The sequence below is a fragment of the Chiloscyllium plagiosum genome, unplaced genomic scaffold, assembly GCF_037043375.1.
Source record: "Chiloscyllium plagiosum isolate Xiang-an unplaced genomic scaffold, Cpla_swu_hap1 HiC_scaffold_10, whole genome shotgun sequence".
Lineage (NCBI taxonomy): Eukaryota > Metazoa > Chordata > Chondrichthyes > Orectolobiformes > Hemiscylliidae > Chiloscyllium > Chiloscyllium plagiosum.
This window is the reverse complement of record NW_028270148.1, coordinates 54331861-54345459: the sequence shown is the minus strand read 5'-3', so window position 1 is coordinate 54345459 and position 13599 is coordinate 54331861.

Sequence of the window (13599 nt, the reverse complement as noted above, 5' to 3'; positions counted from 1 at the left end):
TATATCCCTGAAAGTTTAAGCACAGGTAGACAGAGTGGTGAAGAAGGCATATAGGATACTTGATTTCATTAGCCAGGGTGTAGAATACAGTCTTGTCACAACTTTATAAAACATTGGTTAAGCCAAAGATGGAATACTGTGTGCAGTTCTGGTTACCACACTATTGAAAGGATGTGATTGCGCTGGAAAGGATGCAGAGCAGATTCACCAGGGTGTTGCCTAGGATGAAAAGTCTCAGTTATGTAAAGAGACTGGATGGGTTGGGTTTGGTTGCCCTGGAGCAGAAGAAGCTGAGGGGGGTCTCTGATTGAGATGTACAAAATTGTGAGGCACAGACAGAGAATCTTTTCCCCATGGCAGATGTGTCCATGACTAGAGGACAGAAGTTTAAGGTGAGGAGTAGGTGGTTGAGAGGAGATCCGAGAGAAAAAAAATTCTGAAAGAGGGTGGTAGATATATGGAACATGCTGCCTGAGAAGGTGGTACCCAGCAACATTTAAGAAGCATCTGGATGAGTATTAAAATGCCAGGGCATAAAAAGTTGTGGACCAAGTGCAGGTAAAAGGGATTAGCATAGTTTGGTGTTTGTTGGTCAACATAGACATGGTGAGCCAAAGGATTTGTTTCTATGCTGTATGACTCTATGAATCCAAAAGCTATTCAAAAAAAGACAAGGAGGAAGGGGTGAAGGGCTGTTGGGAGGATGTCACATCGACCACAGTTAGACAGCAGAGTCATGCAGCATGTGTTCAATGGATAACATTTATCAGCCAGGAGTGGCCCTGTAGTTTGTGATGGGGGTTAAAATGCAATTGACTCAGCAGCCTGTCACATAATGAAGGTACTATTGACTGATGCCGAATTCTGGGCAGTGAACTGCATGATAAATTCTGTCTGATTGTACATATCAGCTGGACAGCTCCACAAGGGTGGACACTGGGAAGTTGTTTCCATAAGACAGGGAAACTAGGACCCATGGGCACATCTTAGAATAAGAGGGGGTCAATTCAGAATGGCAATAAGGAGACATTTCTTTAGCCAGAGTGGTGGGCCTATGGAATTTGTTGCCAGGGTGCGCAAGGCAGAGATTGATAAATTCTTGATCTCACAAGGAATGAAGGGCTATGGGGAGAGTGCAGGTAAGTGGACTTGAAGTGCCCATCAGCCATGATTAAACGGTGGAGTGGATTCGATGGGCCGAATGGCCTTACTACCACTCCTAGGTCTCATGGTCTTATAGTCTTATGGACAGCGAAAGAACAGAATCCCTCTCGGTTTTGGGACAGCTCAGAGTTGATGTGCAGTATTCAGTAACCATCTTGTCTGCAATCAATGACAGCCTGCACCAGGGAAACCTGCGAACCTCACACAGCTACAAAAATTAAATATTCACTTGGAATACAGAATCTCAGTGACTATTCTTATCCAGCAGAAGACAATAAAGACAGCTATCACAAATTACTTTCTCTAACCTGGAAAGGGTAATTCCATAAATGTTTATGGACACAGTCACCTTCACTGCTATTGATAACACTGTCCTCACCCTCTAAATGTGCAGTTGTGACTGCATTCAGCACAGATTTCAATGAGGACCAATTTAGTGAGGCAAAACCCCCTGACTCATTGTTCCTCACTGAACTTCCATTGGAGAAATTGCTGTCTAAACACTTTGGGGATGCAAATTCCTCCCAAGAGTTTTTCTCCCCTCCTTCCTTTTTGAGCAGATCTGTGTCACTTTTACTCATTTTCCCTGCCATGATACATTTCCATGTGGATGAAAATTACTCTGATGCATGCCTGTAAGTGGTGGTGCACAATTCCTGAATTCAGGAGAGTACATCTGCACCATTCCCATACGACTTTACAGAGCTCTGGAGGTCACCATATACTTCTACAAAATCAATCAGCAACTAGCATTGAAGGAGCGCTGGTCAGGATCCTATGTATGATGACCATAAGCTCAGTTTGTAAGGTTAAGAGAGGGAAACAGCTGGACCTAAGAACTCTAGGGCTGGTGTATCAACCAACGTTACACATTGACAGATTGACATCAGAGTTTGCCTACTTCCAGCCTGTGATTACACCTTCACCAAATGGTGTCTAACATCAGAATTGTTCAGAGATGTCACTAATGCCATTTTGGATGCAAAACAGAATCCAAGTATGGAAAGATTTGGGATGGCAAAGCCTAAGTTTGCTATCCAAACCTGCATTTAGAATTCCACCCCGAGGTCATATTGTCAAGATGTGGGAGCTAATTATCGTTTATAATTGTACTTTTCATTGTCACAAATGGTGAGTGAGAAACATTCTATTGGTGTTTGATTACACCTCATACCAGCTGTCACACTACCCTGCTTAAGTCTTTGGACAGACCTCCCAAGTCACTTGCCAAATTAGGAGAAATTATGTTTCCGAAGGCATCGTCATATCAACAGTTTAAGTTAAACTAAATCCACTGAGCTTGAATTTCTAAGAAAGGGTGGGATGGCTGGTTTCTCCTGATCATTTGCTGTATTGTAAATGTTAATGAGGGTGTTTGGAGAGCCATTATGAAACTCAATGATATATCATAATGCAAAAAATCACTACACAAGAGTGAGGTAAACTAAAAGATTTATTTACTAAAAGAGCCTATTCTGCACTATTTTTTCCTGTTCTCTGTAATGTTTTACTCATTAACAGGTTAATCTGATTATTTCCATGGGAATTTTCAACAGTTTGCCCCTTATCTCAGGGCAAATAGCTTGTAGCTGACCTACCGGATGGTGCTCATTAACTACTAAGTCTCAAAGGAATACAGAAAGCTCTTAATTAGGATGTTAGAGTAAGGATTCCAAGTGCATTCTGATGGCAGGAGGAAGCTGGATGAAGGACACAGTCAGCTCATCGCTCTAAGTTCAAGGCAAGCTACAAAATGGTACACGAAGAATAATCAAAGCACAAAAAAGCATTTGTTTCTACAGAACAATCAATTGTGAATCTGCGAAGCTGATGTGTGATCAGTGGTTCAAATCAATTTAATCAAAAAGAAAAATAGACGAATACAAAACTCTGAATGTCAATATGTTTGAAATTTTTGATCCCTAGTGTTGGAAATGAAAGAGAATTTGTTGGCAATAACTGTTTTCCAAAATGGGACACTTCTCCAATTTTGTGAAAAATTGGGTGAAATCATTGTTAAGATTAACAAACCACTAATGAAGTCTTATGAATTATGGGTCGATTCAGAATGGCAGCAGCCCATGTTATTCTTGTGAAATCCAGAGGAGCATTTAATCTCTCTCAGCTGTTTACTGATGAACACAGATTGTTCATTTCAAATTCCAATTCTTCCCGGAATCAAGTTATTCAAGGCCAGGACAATATTTAGACTTCGGTTGATACATAACAAAGACCATTCACACCGTTGGACAGCTTTACCATCAAAGAATCTGCTACATCTTGGCACATTGCCAATAACGAGAAACTCCACAGAAGTAGCTACATAAATGCCATGGCAAATGGAGCAGGACAAAGGTTGGGTTTTCTACGGTGAGTGGGTCATCTCCTGACTCCCCATTGCCTCATCATCACCTACAAGTTAGAAGTTAGGAGTGTGATGGAATACTCTCTACCTGCTTCAATGGATGCAACTATAATAACAAGAGGGTCAACCCATCAGAGCAGAGTAATTTTCTTGAATGAAATTCCATCTACTCTAGACATCATTGGCACATGTTGGCTGCAGTGTGCACAATTTTCAGGATACATTGCAGAGGTCACTGAGATGTTTTTGCAGCACCTCCTGAACTTCAATCACCGCCACCACCACAATATCTTTTCATTAACTTGTTCAGGCATGGGATGTGAACATCGCTGGCAAAGTCAGCATTATTTGCTCATTTCCAAACTGCCCTTGGGCAGGTGGTGAGCGGGTAGTGGGTAGCCTGCTATATTGTTACACTGAACTCTGTGTGGTGAAGGTATTTCCATTGTGCTGAAAATATGGCCCAGTACAGGTGACATAATAGCTATATATATTACCACATAAGGCATTTGGAAGTGATAGTTCCAGCTGCTCTTGTCCTTCTAAATGTTGCAGTTCATGAGTATGGGAGCTGCTGTTGATCACCCTCAAGTTTCCGATCAAGTCAGATCATTTTAATTGCGACATACTTCTTTCAATCTTCTTTCAATCCAGTGGATTAAAATTCTGGAACTTTCTGCCTAACATCTTACAAATGAATACACACTTTTAAAGTCCTTAAACGGGTGAGGCATCAGTTTTTTTTTTAAGATAGATCAGATTTATGAGCTTTTATAGCTAACAAGTCTTAAAGGTTCAAGCTGTGATTTAAATATTTTTCCTGTTAATTTTACTGGTCATAACTTTTTGTTAAAATAGACCTAGATCATAACTTGTACTGTTAGCAGCAGTTATAATATATGGGTTAGTTCAATTTAACCTCCAGAAGACCACTAAAGAACTTAGGTTCATCTTTTGGATTATGGTCAGGACCAAATAAGGACTTAGATCAGCAGCAATACTTTTCAATGTGTGTTTACTTTAAAATTGAAAAAAATTCCAAACATAGATATTGTACATAACAAAACATTTTTAAAAATCAAATTTATGTGACACATTTCTTTGAGTCAAAAAGGGAAAGACATGACTTGTCAACCTTTTTGCTCGTCCATTTAATATGTGTGATCAAAGCATTGGCACATTTTAAATCACAACTGAGCCTTTCCACAAACATTAAAAAGTATAGTATATTCTAGAACTAAGTTATTATGACAGCATTTTTAAAGCTATGAGTCAATATAAATAAATATAAAATGAGTAATTAATATGATATTTTAAGGCAGCCTTCATAGTTTGTGTCTGATTTGTCAATGTTTGGTAAAAGCAATAAGAATAAATTGATAGATCTTGCATTGAAGTTCTAGATAATATTGTATTTTGGCATCAAAATAATTTCACTGAGATAGTGCACTCAATTTTCCTAATTTTCATAACTCAGCTCTCCAGCTGTTTATTTCTTACTTCTTAAAACTTTTGTTTCAACAGCAATGTTGTCACTGAACTAGTTAGCATACTATTTGGTAAACCCCTGCCATGTGAAAACATTCATTTAATTGCGATATTTGGAACATAATATTTCACTTTTCCAGTTTCACTTCCTCTCTGTTCAACCCACCACATATATGTATCTAACTTCTTCCAGTTTTGATGAAAAACCATTAACCTGAAATGTTAACTCTGTGTCTCTCCACAGACGCTGCCTGAATTGCTCTGCCTCACCCATTTATGAACTTTAAAAGTGTGTATTCATTCTAGGGAATGTTAAGCAGAAGTTTTCAGAATTTTAATCCACTGGGGTGAAAGAGGAATAACATATGTCACAGTTAAAATTATCTGATTAATCAGAAATTTGAAAGTGACATTGTTCAATCACCAAATCTACTTCAACAGTATCTCCCATACCCATGAATTGCATCACTTAGAATGACAAGAGCATTAGGGTTTCCACTTCCAAGTTCGTTGTGTGGATATATATAGCTCTTCTTTCACCTATACTGGGCCAAAATATTACTCTGCATTTCCAGGGATTTCTGCCTTTATTTCTATGATTAGCCATGTTTTACTTTCATATACAATACTTGCTTGGATTTCAGAGCCCTGCAGTACAATCCACAGTCCAGTTGTACAGTTCTATAGTCCAGTCACAAAATTCAATAGCTTAGCATAATTCCATTGTTCAGTTGTATAATTCCCCCACTGTGCAAAAACAAATGTCAGAATGGTGGGATAAGGCCAACAGTGAAGGATTGCAAATTCTGCATCTGCCTCGAAAGCACGTGTATGATACTTGACAAGTGACAGAAGCATGATATATAAATTAGGAATGTTCGGTTTTCATCATTGTTGGGTACAGGCTGATCACCTGCTGCAAGGAAAGTAGCTTTCTGGTAGTGGGTTAGTGGTTCCTCAACCAAGCTCTTTCAAATGGACTGTTAAGTCCAAAAATTTGAGTTAGGCTGTTAGCTTTGTCCTCGTCAGCTTTATATGTTTGGATATTCCAGTGTTGTGCTTTCTGCAAAATTTCTGATCCTATATATCCCAATGAGGTCAGAGTGTTTTAGTTGGAAGTGTTTTTGTTCACAGTGATTGTGGAAGTCTTGCAAGCCTCTGGAATATTTGGGTCTGCTGTAGCACATTATATGATTGCAAAGGCATCTCATTGAGCCTGAATCTATCCTCAGCCAAAATACATAGAGCTGTATGTTCCAAAAGGGATTAAGAGAAAATAATCAACAGCAAGAACCATGGTTACTTTTATCCTAATATAGGCATGGCTGGATGGGCTGAAAGGCCTGCTCTTTTGCGAAATATCCTATGTAAATGAGCTTACTACTTCTCAAGTTCTAATATGCTGACTGTACAAACTGGGGACTGAAGCTGGTAGCTTCACTGGTCTTAACCCTCACTCCTACACATTAAGGTAGCCTTTCCTAGAATTGATAAGTCATATAAAGACAAGATCACAAAATCGAGTCTTACTGAAAAACTGAAATTGAGGCAATGACAAATCCTTCACAATTGTTGAAGGTAATGAACTTTGAAAACTTTAACAGAAATGAATTTCAAAGCCAGGCATCAGGATTTAAAACACTACTAATAATTGTACAAGACACATTGTAGTGTTCTTCAGGGGTGGCTGGCAGTCCAAAGAGGCTGCAAACAATAAACTGGAACTGGCTCAGAGTGCCACAAGGGTTAAAGACTCCAACCTCTAAACTAACTGCCTATTTTGCAGCTGTTGGTAGATTGTGTTTCAAAATCACCTGCAAGGGTTGTGAATACAGGAAAAGACTGTCAGAGAGAGCAGGATAATTATCTCTAGTCATCCACACTTCTTCTCTGCTGACTAATTGAAATTTAAATGGTAACAGCGCAGTATTTTCTTCCACTTGTAAATAAATCGGTTTCATTTGAACTACAGATCTATGCTTGACTATTTGGATGCATTAAGTCTGGCCTCTTTATAATCCTCAGATCTACATGTTTCATTAAGGGTGCTTTTCGTTATATACAAGTTGTTCAGGAAACATTAATCATGTCAGATAAAACTCCTGTTTAATTCTGTGACCTGAAAGAAAATAACTGTTAAGTTTGTACTGACACTCGAGCAGGTTGTTCCACTGGGAGACACTAAATTGAAATTAAGGCTGTTGCTGATGACCTACAGGATGTGTCTGCGAATGTAGCAATATTAGAATGGTGAAAAAGCCTGTTCGTGTCTATTCATACTGGGTGAATAGCCAGTAATGTTCTTTACCCCATGGGGATGGTGGTTGTATTGCAAATGAGGAAAGAAGGCAGGAAGAAAGGAATGGATATGACATAACTTAAGTTCAGTGCACTACAGGTTCTCTCCTCCCTGTGGTCTAGTGGTATGCACCTCTGAGTCCTGTTAGGAAGGAACAGACTGAACCCCTACAGCTCTGGTTAAGGTCTTCAGGTTAAAGATCTGACCAAATGTCCTTGACATGCTACCTTCACAGCTGTCTGAGGTACAAGAAGAGGGTAGTTACCTTAAATTCTTTTGTCATTTGTTTGTTCTTATATTAAAGCAATAACATCTAAGAAGAAAGTATTTATAATCAATCTGGCAAGTCGACAGCAGTTTTAATGTCTTGTAATGAATTTTATAATAAAGTAGATTTTATTACCTCATAAAAAGCGTGTAACTATCTTCCAAGGTGTTAAGTTTCACAAAGAGTTGAGAAGGTCTTAAACAACATTTGCAGAAATATCAGATTAATGGCCTGGTATATCGATGTATTTTTCTTTTAGCAGCAACATTTTTCCTTACATTTAATCTGCCAAGTGCAGCACAATGCAGTTCAAATCAACCAATTAATTTGATACATCTGCATTACTCACCAAAGCAATACGATTTATGAATTCATTTCATTTTGCATTAATTCAAAGATTTAAAGCTGCAATGTTGGTACAAAGTTTTATTACATATCAGGGTCAAATTTATTCCAACCTGCCCATCAGGAACAACGTAAGTCAGAAGTTACAGTGGAAATCAGGTATTTCCACTGCATTCCCACTGCCATTTTAATTGTCAGATTTTCAACATCATTAGGACTCCCAACAAAGTTAAATGTCAATTTTATTATTATAAAGTCAGAGAGTTATACAGCACAGAAACAGACCCTTCAGTCCAACCAGTCCACACTGACCATAATCCCAAACTAAACTACTCCCACCTGCCTACACTAGGTCCCCATCTCTCCAAATATTTCTTATTTGTGTACTTACCCAAATATCTTTTAACCATTGTAACTGTACCCACACTCCACCACTTTGTCTGGAAGTTCATTCTACACATGAACCACTCTCTGTGTAAAACAATTGCCTCTCATGTCTTTTATAAATCTTTCTCCTCTCACCTTAAATCTATGCCTCCTGGTCTTGAAATGTGACACCCTCGGCAAAGTCATCTCCCGTTCGCCTTACCTATGCCCCTCATGGTTTTATAAGCCTCTATAAGGTGACCCCTCCACCTCCTGCACTCTAGTGAAAAAGGTCCCAGCCTCTCCTTATAACTCAAACTCTCCCTTCCCAGCAACATCCTGGTAAATATCTTCTGAATCCTCTCCAGCTTAATAATATCCTTTCTATAACAGGACGACTAGAACTGGATACAAAAGTACTCCAGAAAAAGCCTCATCAACATCTTGAATAACCTCAACATAATGTCCCAACTCCTATACACAAAGGTCTGAGCAATGAAGGCAAGTATATTAAACACCTTCTGAACCACCTTATTATGTTAGATCACAGCGTCTAAATCAACCCTGTGTTTAAGGCAAGTCATTTTTTTCAGTGTCAAATGTGTGTTTAGGCCTATACTCAAGATATTATTTGTCACCAATCTTTTCAATATTATTTCAGGAAACTATGCACATTAGGAGCTGACTTCAAGATTTCAGCTCAGAAATACATGTTTAGGGTAGTACTTGCCTTATACATCAGTGCATGTGATCAAGCAGGTGATATGATCTGTGTTATAAAAGGAGGTTAAGACTTTGGTTTTGGGGTGGCACGGTGGCTCAGTGGTTAGCACTGCTGCCTCTGTGCCAGGGACCTTGGTTCAATTCCACCCTCAGGTGACTGTCTGTGTGGAGTTTGAACATTCTCCCCGTGTCTGGGTGGGTTTCCTTGAGGTGCTCTGGTTTCCTCGCACAATCCAAACATGAGTAGGCTAGGTGGATTGGCCATGCTAAATTGCCTTGTCTAGGGGTGTGCAGGCCAAGTGAATTAGCCATGGGACACACAGGGGTGCAGTGATAGGGTCGGGGGTGGGTCTGATTCAGATGCTCTTTGAAGGGTCAGTGTGGATACAATGAGCCAAGTGGCCTGCTTCCACACTGTAGGGACTCTACATACTCACAGAGAGCAGACTGTACATGGAGAAAGATGAACAGAAAGGAATGTGATGAAGATGTTGGCTTGCACCATCGTGGTCAAATCCGCACTGTTATTTCCTGTTGTGGCTCCAGAGCCCCACTCTGGTAAGGCAGACCATGCCATATTTTGTTGCAGAGGAAGACAATGATCTGAGAAGATGCAGGATCTTCAGGCTTTTGGTTTTCGCTGAACACACTTCTCAATCGAATGAGCTTTTTATTTCTGCTTCCCCATTCTGATGCTCTTACGAATGAGTCATAGAGATGTACAGCATGGAAACAGACCCCTCAGTCCAAATCGTCCTTGCGGACTAGGCATCCCAACTTAATTTGGAGTCATTTGCCAGCACCTGGCCCACATCCCTCCAAACCCCTCCCACTCATACACCCATCCAGATGCCCCTCAAATGCTGCAATTGTACCAGCCTCCACCACCTCCCCCAGCAGCCCAATCCATACACACACCACCCTCCGTGCAAAAAAGCTTCCCTCCAGGTCCCCTCGACATCTTTCCCCTCTCGTCCCAAATCCATGCCCTCCACTTCTGGACTCCCCCACCCTAGGGAAAAGACCCCATCCAATTTATCCCACCCATGCCCCTCTTGACTTCACAAACCTCCGTAAGGTTAACCCCCCCACCCCCCGGTCTTACTCCTATAGGAAGGATATCCTGAAACTTGAAAGGGTCTACAAAAGATCCACTGGGATGCCGCCAGGGTCGGAGGGCCCGAGTCACAGGGAGAGGCTGAACAGACCAGGGCCAACTCCAAAGATCACAGCTGCTGGTGAGAGTTTCCCAGTTTCTTGTAGCAACGTTCAGCTTCTTCATATCTTGCAGGTGAGATAGGAATGCCCAGCAGACCATACTCCAGTGGCCAGGTCACTCACTATACTGATGCCTTTGGGTATACAACCATCAGCCTTCCAATGAATGTGCAGGTATTGTTGGTTTAGCAATGGATGTATGTGGAGGGAATTAGCATGCTCCAGGACCACTCAGCTTATGACCTTGTCCCACCAAAAGATGCCAAAATGCAGTGGTAAGAACGAGGGCCATGTAGATCTCATTGAGTATATCTTCCGGTTCTGGGATAGATATGGTCATTCAGCATCTACAGGTTGACAAGGGCAACACAGGCAAATACTATCCCCAGAATACTCAGTAGGGAGATGCATAGGAATTTCTGTCTGCAGTCACACTTGTCTTGTACAATGTCCCAATCTTTAACTGCATCACAGAGATTTGGGGCACTGCACCACTCCCTCCCTTTAGCAGAGACAGAGGATTTTGTGTAGATGCAACAAAACTGCTGGTTTTCCCTGTCTGATGAGTTCAGGCAACATACCCTGATGACCTGGAACTTAGCCCATGAGATGTGAGTCAGTTTGTTAAGCTCATCCAGCATGGAGATGATACCCAGCACTGCCATGACAAACAGGCTTCCCATGGTGCCTAGACCGTGGTGACCATGTTCCCCTCAGTGTACAATTCGAGATAGTGTTCCACCATCTCTCCAAATGTTTATTGCAGTCAGAAATGAGCTGCAATAACTTTGTTCCAATGAATCTGTTTTCCTTGTTGGTAAACCTATTGCCTTTTTGATTCCTACACACATGCCCCTTGATTTACACATTGAAGGGCATTTGATTATTCTCATAAATTGCAGTGTTTGGGCCTTGATGAAGTTCCCAATTTATTACAGTTCTGTAGTTAAGTAGTTAAGCTCCCTGTGTGAGGGGCGTGGCAGGGGGAAGGGAAGGAACTGATTCCCCTTGGTTATTCATTGCCCCTTGGTTGGTTCCATCAAGGTTAATTTTAAATGATTCCCTTCTATCTGGAGATCTTTCATCTGTAGCCAAATGCACTTCTGTTTGGATCAGTAATTGGCTTGCTGAAAGAAGACAGAGGGTGGTGGTTGATGGGAAATGTTCATCCTGGAGTCCAGTTACTAGTGGTGTAACGCAAGGGTCAGTGTTGGGTCCACTGCTGTTCATCATTTTTATAAACGACCTGGATGAGGGCGTAAGAAGGGTGAGTTAGTAAATTTGCAGACGACACTAAGGTCGGTGGAGTTGTGGATAGTGATGAAGGATGTTGTAGGTTACAGAGAGACATAGATAAGCTGCAGAGCTGGGCTGAGAGGTTGCAAATGGAGTTTAATGCGGACAAGTGTGAGATGATTCACTTTGTTCGGAGTGACCGGAATGCAAAGTACTGGGCTAATGGTAAGATTCTTGGTAGTGTAGATGAGCAGAGAGATCTCGGTGGCCATGTACACAGATCCTTGAAAGTTGCTATCCAGGTTGACAGGGTTGTTAAGAAGGCATACAGTGTTTTAGCTTTTAGTAATAGAGGGATCAAGTTCTGGAACCATGAGGTTATGCTGCATCAGTACAAAACTCTGGTGCGGCCGCACTTGGAATATTGTGTACAGTTCCGATCACCACATTATAAGAAGGATGTGGAAGCTTTGGAAAGGGTGCAGAGGAGATTTACTAGGATGTTGCCTGGTATGGAGGGAAGGTCTTATGAGGAAAGGCTGAGGGACTTGAGACTGTTTTCGTTGGAGAGAAGAAGATTGAGAGGTGACTTAATGGAGACATATAAGATAATCAGAGGGTTAGAAAGGGTGGACAGGGAGAGCCTTTTTCCAAGTATGGTGACGGCGAGCACGAGGGGGCATAGCTTTAACTTGAGGGGTGATAGATATAGGACAGATGTCAGAGGTAGTTTCTTTACTCAGAGAGTAGTAAGGGCATGGAGTGCTTTGCCTGCAATGGTAGTAGATTCGCCAACTTTAAGTACATTTAAGTTGTCATTGGACAAGCATATGGACGTACATGGAATAGTGTAGGTTAGATGGGCTTCAGATTGGTATGACAGATCGGCGCAATATCGAGGGCCGAAGGGCCTGTACTGCGCTGTAATGTTCTATGTTCTATGTTTTAAAAGGAGCCAATTTAACTAGGTGTTCTTAAATTGACAAAAGTGTGTGCGTTTATCAGTTACTCAATGCAACAAGAAATAGTAATGTAACACATATACATATGGATTAGCCACAAGAACTGTCTAAAAAGAAAATAGTTTCAATAATAAGATGTACGACTTAGTCTCTGAGTTGCTCGTGAACAGCAGTCAGTTAAGTGTTACAGCTGTTGCAGTACCAGTAACATTGACGTTGAATATTTGATTTTGAGTTTCTTGGCTTTGTAGAAAGTCTGATTCTATTCAGCAGTGGCTGACCACCAACACTTAAAGTGGGAGAAAGTCTTTCCCCTAATGTTACCTGTTGTGTTGTCATACAAACTCTAACATTAAGGGACAGCCTTATCTTGGCAACTACATTAAATTTGGGATAACACTGAGATCTATTAGTAGGTCACATGTGTAGTGAGTAAGTGTTCGAGTAAGCCTGTTTGGGACTGACCTTGTGTTGAGAGGTTGTTATGTCAGTGAATATCATATTTGCTGTGCTCTACTCTTGTTGCATAAGCTCCTCGAGCTAGACATTTTGACTTTGACTATTTCTTTATGTTAAAGATGTTACAATAAATATAGCCAAGTATTTTTGTTCCATTTAAGAATTCACCTCTATTTACAGTAGCAAAATATGTATGCCTGCTGTAATTCTAATCAATAAAAATATTTTATTATCTTTATTTATTGTAGAAAAATTCAAAAGCAGGTACATTTTTTGATGGTATTAAATTAATTTAGCAAAATCCATTTATTCAAATGAAACTCTGTAAACTATTCTTCCTAAATTGTGTTTTTAATATCACCTTCCCGTAAACTGTTATTTTTCCCTATGTTTGTGATGTATTCAAATGATTTTTAGCTAATAGCAAAATCTATTTTATTATTAACTGTGGCATCCAAGATAAAGTAAGCACATCATCAAATGTAACTCTGAATGTACAATAGATAAGAACAAAGCTAAACTTATTTGGGATTTCAAACTTTGATATTAAGGTCCAGCATCAAGTGAAAAATGATCAATTTCTGCAAATGAGCGAGTATCCAAATGAGACTAAAGCATTACCTGGTCAGTGGCATTTTATTGGTAGAAAGGTAAACCAATGGGTCCAACAGCTTTACAACATCAAAGGTAACCTTGGTACCATTGG